Source organism: Macrotis lagotis, chromosome 4 (genome assembly GCF_037893015.1).
Source record: "Macrotis lagotis isolate mMagLag1 chromosome 4, bilby.v1.9.chrom.fasta, whole genome shotgun sequence".
NCBI classification, from domain to species: Eukaryota; Metazoa; Chordata; class Mammalia; order Peramelemorphia; family Peramelidae; genus Macrotis; species Macrotis lagotis.
The window spans coordinates 9,888,410-9,895,894 of record NC_133661.1 but is presented as its reverse complement, the minus strand read 5'-3'; positions in this window follow the sequence as shown (position 1 = coordinate 9,895,894).

Below are 7,485 nucleotides of genomic sequence, written 5' to 3'. Positions count from 1 at the left end.
GTCTTCTCTGGCTAGATTGCAGCTTCCTGAAGGACAGGATCAGTTTCCCTTTTGTATCCCCAGATCTTGGTGCAGCCCCTAAGTAATGAATAAGTGTTTGCTGGTTGATTAACTTATTGAATATACAAAGGAGAAGATCAAGTCTTCCCAACCAATCCTTCTGAGGACAGCCCAGCCTCCCCCCTTTCTAAGGGCTCCTGCAGTCAGCTGGCCCTTGGCAGAACCCCCTCTTTCCTGGTGCTGCCCCAAAAGACACAATTCCTTGATATATATGACTCTGAAAGGAGTCTCTTAGCAAGTTTCCCTTGACAACTCTCCAGCCAAGGGGATACGGCAGAGAGAGAACTGTCAGAAAAGAGAAATCTCGAAGTCGGGACCAGCTCCTAGGTTCCAGCCCTTCTGTTCATGGCCCCAGAGAAAGGGCAACTGGAGAGTTCCAGAGAATGGAAGGGAGCCACATCTGTCTAGGTGATAGGAGAGTCTCTGGGAAGACACGGGGCCAGGTTGAGTCACCTCCTCCTGCTGACCCTTTATTTCTCGTGAAATGTCAGCTCCGATAGACATCTCCATCATCCAAAAGGGCACATTTTTAAGGTGAGAAAAACAAATCTGGCTGAAAAGATAGACAGACTTGGTCATTAGCATCAAGCCCCCAGCCTGGCAGCAGCCATGCATGGGGCAGACTCTTAATTGGGGTGACTGCTCTCTGGGGTTCTGCTGTGGCTGGAGAGAGAGATCTTGTTTCATAAAAATTAGTCAACTTACAGTCATGGTCTGAGGGTTTTTAACTTGAGGTCTGTGAATCTGGTTTTTAAAAATATCTATATTTTGACAACAGCATTTCAACATAATTAATTTCTTTTTGTAATCCTACATTTTAAAAATGCTTTTAAGACCCTTCTGAGTTCATAAACTTCAACAGGGATGACACTGTCTGGATTTCATCTATAATGGTCATTGGGGTTCTTCTCTCTACCCCTTGTTCTCCTCTCTTCTTGTTCTTCTCTCTTCTCCTCCTAATAGAATGTAAGCTCCTTGAGAGCAGGGGTTGTTTCAGTTTTTTAACATTTTTTAATTTTTAATTTTTTAAAATTTTTTAAAAAATTAAAAATCAAAAATTTAAATTTTTAAAATTTTTAATTTTTAAAAAAATTTTCCTAGAAGATAGAATAACTAATTTGTCACAGAGCAAGACCCGACTAAGTATTTGATTGAAATAATGAGGTGACATAAACTTTAGTTTGAATAGGTGACCAGCTGACCTAGCCAGCCCATGTCTAGGAACTACTTCAGGCAGCTCCTATTTAATACCACAGCAAGGGGCTCAGTATGGGGGCCAGTTGGGCAGAAGGCCGAGGAATCCAAAATGATGGCAGGGAGCAGGCTCCCTTCTTATTTTTTTTTTAGTGATACTTGATGCCATATTATGTGGGACCACCTCTATCGAGCTGATGCGATCTATGGAAAGATGCAGGCCCAGAACTCTATTCTGCTGGTATCCTACAGGACTGGGAGCTGGGCTTCATACAGAGCTTTTGGATTTGGGGACCTAAGGGTTCAGTACTGAAGGATGGTTTAACAAGTCTGTTGGTGAGGTTGGGAAGTTTAGTGGAGAGTGCTGTCTCTGGGGTCGGGAGACCTGGGTCCATGACTCTAGTCTCCTCTACCCTCTCAGCCTCTATGTCCTCATCTGTAAAAGGAGACCTCTGGCCCCCCAGCCCTCCCCAGGAGCTAATAAGGTTTCTGTCCTTTAATACTAGAATCAAAGGTTCTGTCTACCTGCTTCTGGATCCTTTATCAGGACCTTGTTGTGCTTCTCTGGGAAAGGAAGGGGTGGATCTGACAGCTTGCAGGGTCCTTTTTAATTCTAGACCCTTTTGGGGCTACACAGGGCTCCTCCTGGCTCCTTCTTTAACTGCTGACTGTAGGAGAGCAGCTTCTAGGGATTCTGGGATTGTCAGGAAAGTTGGGGCTCCTAGGGATCCTAGGCATCAACTAGGAACTTGGTCAAAACTAAACCAAAAAGACCTGGAGAGAGCAGAGGAGGGAAAGGGGAGATCCTTCCAGGTAAGAGCTCTTGGGAAGAAGGAGGAGGGAGAGCCACACACCCCTTATTGCCATCGTGAAAGTGACAATGAGTGTTGGGAGGAAACGTGACAAGTTAGGGTAGATTGGTGAGCAAAAATGACAGGCCACATGACAAAGAGGTATTTTAGGACTGTTGATTCAGTTATAAATAATCACAGAACAACGGAGCCTTGCCTCCCCCACCTGCTTCTCTTAACTCACACACACACACACACACACACACACACATGCAACTCCTGTAGACTTTCATTTGTAAGGGCAAGGAGGAGGAGGAAGGAAACTGGGGGAAATTAAATCTCCCATTTTTTTAAATTTAAAAAATATTTTATTTATGGCAATGGGGTTAAGTGACTTGCCCAAGGTCACACAGCTAGGCAATTATTAAGTGTCTTAGATCAAATTTGAACTCAGGTCCTCCTGACTCTCAGACCGGTGTGCCACCTAGCTGCCCCTAAGTCCCCCATTTTCAAATGCTAAAGGAAAAAGGTCCTTTTGCAAAGTTGGTTCCCCTTGTGGTTGCTTACTTCAATTCTTGGATGGGTCTGAATGAGCTTATTGATGGGGGAGTACTCTCCAAAGATACAGATTGCAACCACTGGTGCTAAACCATTCTCTGAGAGTTCTCTCTATGCCATCCTTTAAATATTCCAAAAGACCAGTCAACAGGTTGGGTGCCTTCCTTCAGAGCCATTGACATGGGTGGGGGTGTGATGGAACAGGTGGATTGAGCATTTATCTATCTCTCATTCTCACCACCCAACCAGTGCATCTTCCTTCTTGGCCATGCCATTCTCTGACCACACATCCTCTGAGCCCCTTCTTTCTGGGGTATTTGTGGGGGAAGTGTCCCCTGGTCCTGCCTGCCTGGTGCTTCTGCATTGAAATCAAGTTGAAGAGCAAAATGCTTCCTTCTTCAATGGATGCGGGATCTCAAGGACTTGGGGATCATTTCTATCTCAACAGGTCAATCCTTTTCCTTTCCATCTTATGTGATACTTCTCCATGTCTACTCATAAACCCTCTGAAGAGGATTGACCCAAAAGCCTGGAGCTCTTTTTCTTGCCTTTTTTGCATCTGGTAGGTAGCAGTTTACTTTCTGGACTGTCTCACTCTCTGTTCAAGTCTCTCTCTGGATGGCACTGCCACCTTAGCAGCAGCCTTGCCTGTCTTAAGACCCTTCACCCTGAAGCCCGCTCTCCTGAATGGTGAGATCCTGGCCAGGAATGTCAATTTTTAAGGACCCACCACTCTGCTCCCTTCACTCTAGTCTGCCTTACTCTCTGAACTTCCTTCCCCTCTCATGAACATCTTGAGCCCATATGAATTCTCTCCTTCCTCTCCTCTATTTTTAATGGCAATTCTCCAGCTCCCCTTTATGGTTTGCACTCTGTTATTAGAATGTAGGCTTTTTGAAAGCGGGAATTATCTTGTTGTCTCCTCTATGTAGACTTTCTACTTTCTTTCTCTCTCTGTTTCTCAGTCTTCGTCTCTCTCTCTCTCTCTCTCTCTCTCTCTCTCTCTCTCTCTCTCTCTGAGACTTTCTATATTCGTTATCACTTGCTCTCACTATAAGACCATCCTTCTCTCCTTCTTCTGCTTCCTATCTTTGAAGATCTTCTAGAAAAGGCAGGATGACTGTGTCTTGGGGATATTGTAGAACTGACTTGTGATCAGGTAAAGGTTGGACCTATGTGGCCTAATGAATAGAGTTCTGGGCCTGGAATCTGAAAGACTTGAGTTGAAATCCAACCTCAGGCATACCTATGTGACTCTGGACAAGTCACTTATTCTCTATTTGCCTTAATCTTCTAGAGAAGATTCTGGCATCATTGCCCAAAAAACCCCACAAGAACGGTATTGGTTCCTGGGTCACAATGAGTGAGACACAACTGAACAGCAGCAGGAAGAGTGGACAGACTGGATCTTATCTGATATCCCTTGCATCCCTGAGATTTTGAGATTGCCTTGATGATCTCTCTTTCTCTCTCTCTCTCTCTCTCTCTCTCTCTCTCTCTCTCTCTCTCTCTCACTCCCTCCCTCCCTCCCTCCATCTCTCTTTTAAGAATTTCCATGTTTTTAGATTTTCTATAGATAATAATGGTGGTTGTTGCTCTAAATATGACAACCTTGTCAAGGAAGCAATGAGTGGCTAGGCAGAGATGCTAAATATCTTTGCTTTTCTAATGAAACTGCTAGCAGAAGGCCATTGTGAGTAAGTCTAAGAAAGGCTCCCAGGTTCTCCTTGGAGAAGCAGCTCAAGGAATTAGTGAATTGGGTTTTACTAGGTTCAGAAGACAAAGGCATATTTCCCTGGGATATGGGGCCATCTTGCTGTGTAGTGATTGTCACAAAAAGGCAACTGGGAAGTTCATTAAAACTTATGTTTCAAGAGAAATCTTAGAATATGAGGAGGTAAGACTGTCTCGGAGGGAATCCTGGACCAAGAGAGACTCAGGACTTGTAGACCACCCAGGAGCCCCCTCCATTTCTATGTCATACATCCTTTTCTCAAGAAAAGAGTTGGGGAGCCCTGGACAAAGTAAGCTGCAAAGAGCATCCAAGAAAATGAAGATAGTTATACTCTATTAGGCAGAAGATAATTGGTGGGCCTTTTCACCCTATTACTGTTTGGGGTACCCCCATCATCCCAGTCCTTCAGGCTCATAACCTAGGAGTCATATGAACTCCTCACTTTCTCTCAGCCCCCTCTCCCCCAGTTCCAATATGGTGCCAAGGCCTGTCAACTTCACCTTAGCAGCATTCTTAGAATATACCCCCTTCTTTCTTCTACCCCTGCCCCTATCTGGGTGCAGGTCTCAACACCTCATGCCTAGACGGTTACAGTGGCCTATGGGTGGATCTTCCTACCTCAGGTCTCTTCCCACTCCTGTCCATTCTCTCTCTCTTTTTTTAAAGATTTTTGCAAGACAATGGTGTTAAGTGGCTTGCCCAAGGCCACACAGTTAAGTAATTATTAAGTGTCTGAGGCAGAATTTGAACTCAGGTCCTGACTCCAGGGTGAGTGCTCTATCCACTGTGCCACCTAGCTGCCCCCCTGTCCATTCTCCATTCAAACCATTAACATGGCTTTTCTAAATCACAGGTCTGGCTACAGTACTCCCTTTTCTCAATAAGCTACAATGGCTCCTTATTGCTCCCAGAATCAAATATAAATCCCTTAATTTGATATTCAAAGCCCTTTATAATCTGCCTTATCCTACCTTTCCAGTCTTCTTATATTTCCCCTAAGTACTTCAGCTGGTGACACTGGACCCCTGGTTATTCTTTGCTCAAAACGCTTTGTCCTCCATCTCCAGGCTTTTTCTCTGGCTAGCCCAATGCCTTGGATTCTCCTTTTACCAATCTCTGCCTCCTGGCTTCTCATCTACCTTTCAAGCACTGCTAAACATCTCACCTTCTCCAGGAAACTTTTCCTATGACCCCCTAATGTCAATGCCTATAGTTATTTGCATGTCATCCCTCCCTGCCCCATATGTTTCCAGATCTTCAGGTAGACTAGGTATTTAATAAACTAGACCAGCAATCTGGGCACAGTAGGAGCATTGATTTATTAAAGACAACTTCTTTATCAAATTATAGGAAAGAATGAAAATGAGAAAGCATGGCACCCCATCTAAGGTAGCTCTAGCACAAATAGTACGTTGCTGCTGCAGGGGAGAAGGTATTGCCAATTGACCAAGATTGCTGGTCTTGGAGGAAGCTGAATCAAAAGCTCCCCTTTATGCTCTTACTACCTGTGTGACCTTGGATAAGTCACTAACCCTCTCTGAACTTCAGGTGAAACTCAAAGACTTTTAGATATTCTTAATCTATACTAGTGGAGGAAGTGCTCCTATGCTGATGATGGGAAATGGATAAAAGAACAGATATAAGCACAGACAATCACCATTTCCTAAGGAAGTATAATTAGTATAAATCAATCATCCCTAGGAAGAAATCTAAAGGGTGTGGCTACCACTTAAACCAGCAAAAACTTGTTCTTCCTAAGTAAAGAAATAAAATAACCTAGGGCAAAGCAAGGTTGTAATATGAACTTGTTTGTCAAATCTAATGGAGAACAATGGTGAAAGATTATAAGCAGTATTGCATCAGAAACAGTGTCAAACTGACAAATGAGGGAGGGAAAGGTGGATTTTAAGAGACTTGAAAGATCTAGCTCAGCAATGTCATCCTCAAGGTATATTGGATGATGCCAGAAGGAGAATGACAAGGAAAAGGAAAATGGAAAACCCAGGAACATTTTACAAGAAACTCTGCTCATCATGAAGAGTGGAGCTGCCACTTGAGCTTTAGACATGGTACTAGAGCAAACAGAAATAAATGAAGAAAATAAAGATGGAAAAAAAATAACAAGACCCGATCAAGGTGTATGCACACAGACAGTAGGTCGGGGTAGGCCGTGGCACACGTCTGAGGACATCAGGAATGGACTCTTAAGGAATCTAGAAGATGAGCAAATGTTTATTAATAGTTTAGTCAACATTTATCACACTCCCTGTGCACCAGTCACTGTGCTAAGGATATTACAATTATTATCTCATGTGATAGGAAGCACCTACTATGTGGAAGACACTGTCTGAGGCCCTGAAAACATAAAGATGAGAAGAAAACAATTCCTACTTGCAAGAAACCAAATATATGCATCCAATTTGTAAGCAAATGCAAAATAAAGGCAAGATAGCTCCATACAAGAAAGTTAGGGCAGGAGGGCGCGAGCTGTTGGGAAGACCAGAAGAGGCTTCATGGAGAAGGTGGCTCCATCCTGAAGACAGAGAGAGGTCTAGGAAATGGAGGGGAGGGGTTGTGCACCCCAAACATGGGGAACAGATCGATGGCGGGCAGAGCAGAGAGAAGGCTGGCTTGCCTGGATGGTAAAGTGTGTGGGAGAGGGAGTGACGTCCCCTAAGACGAGAGGATCTTTCCAATAGAGCATAGCAACACCTAAAACTTGAACTGGGAAGGGGGTGGCTGAGGAGATGGGAGGGTGCGTAGTTGGGTGGGATGGAGATGACTTGGAAATGGTGGGCTTGAGACTAGCATTAGACTGATGAAAGCTCAGTAGTCAGGACCTCAGCTCCAAGGGGTGGATATATGAGTTCCAGGAGGAGGAGCAGGAGGAAGAGGAGGAAAAGGAAGAAGGAGAAGAGGAGGGAGCTGGTCTCTGGAAGTGGCATAGCACAGAAATAGCCAGAAGGTTGCTATCTGGGTGTCCCTGAGAAAACCTCTACCTTTCTCTAAGTCTCAGCTTCCTCATCTGGAAAATGGGGATACTGCCGATCCTTTCCTTGAGGAGAGTTCGTGAGGATTGAATTGGATAATAACAGCAAAGTGCTCTAAATGTGGGAGCAACTATCTTTTCTGTATGAGCGACCGTAT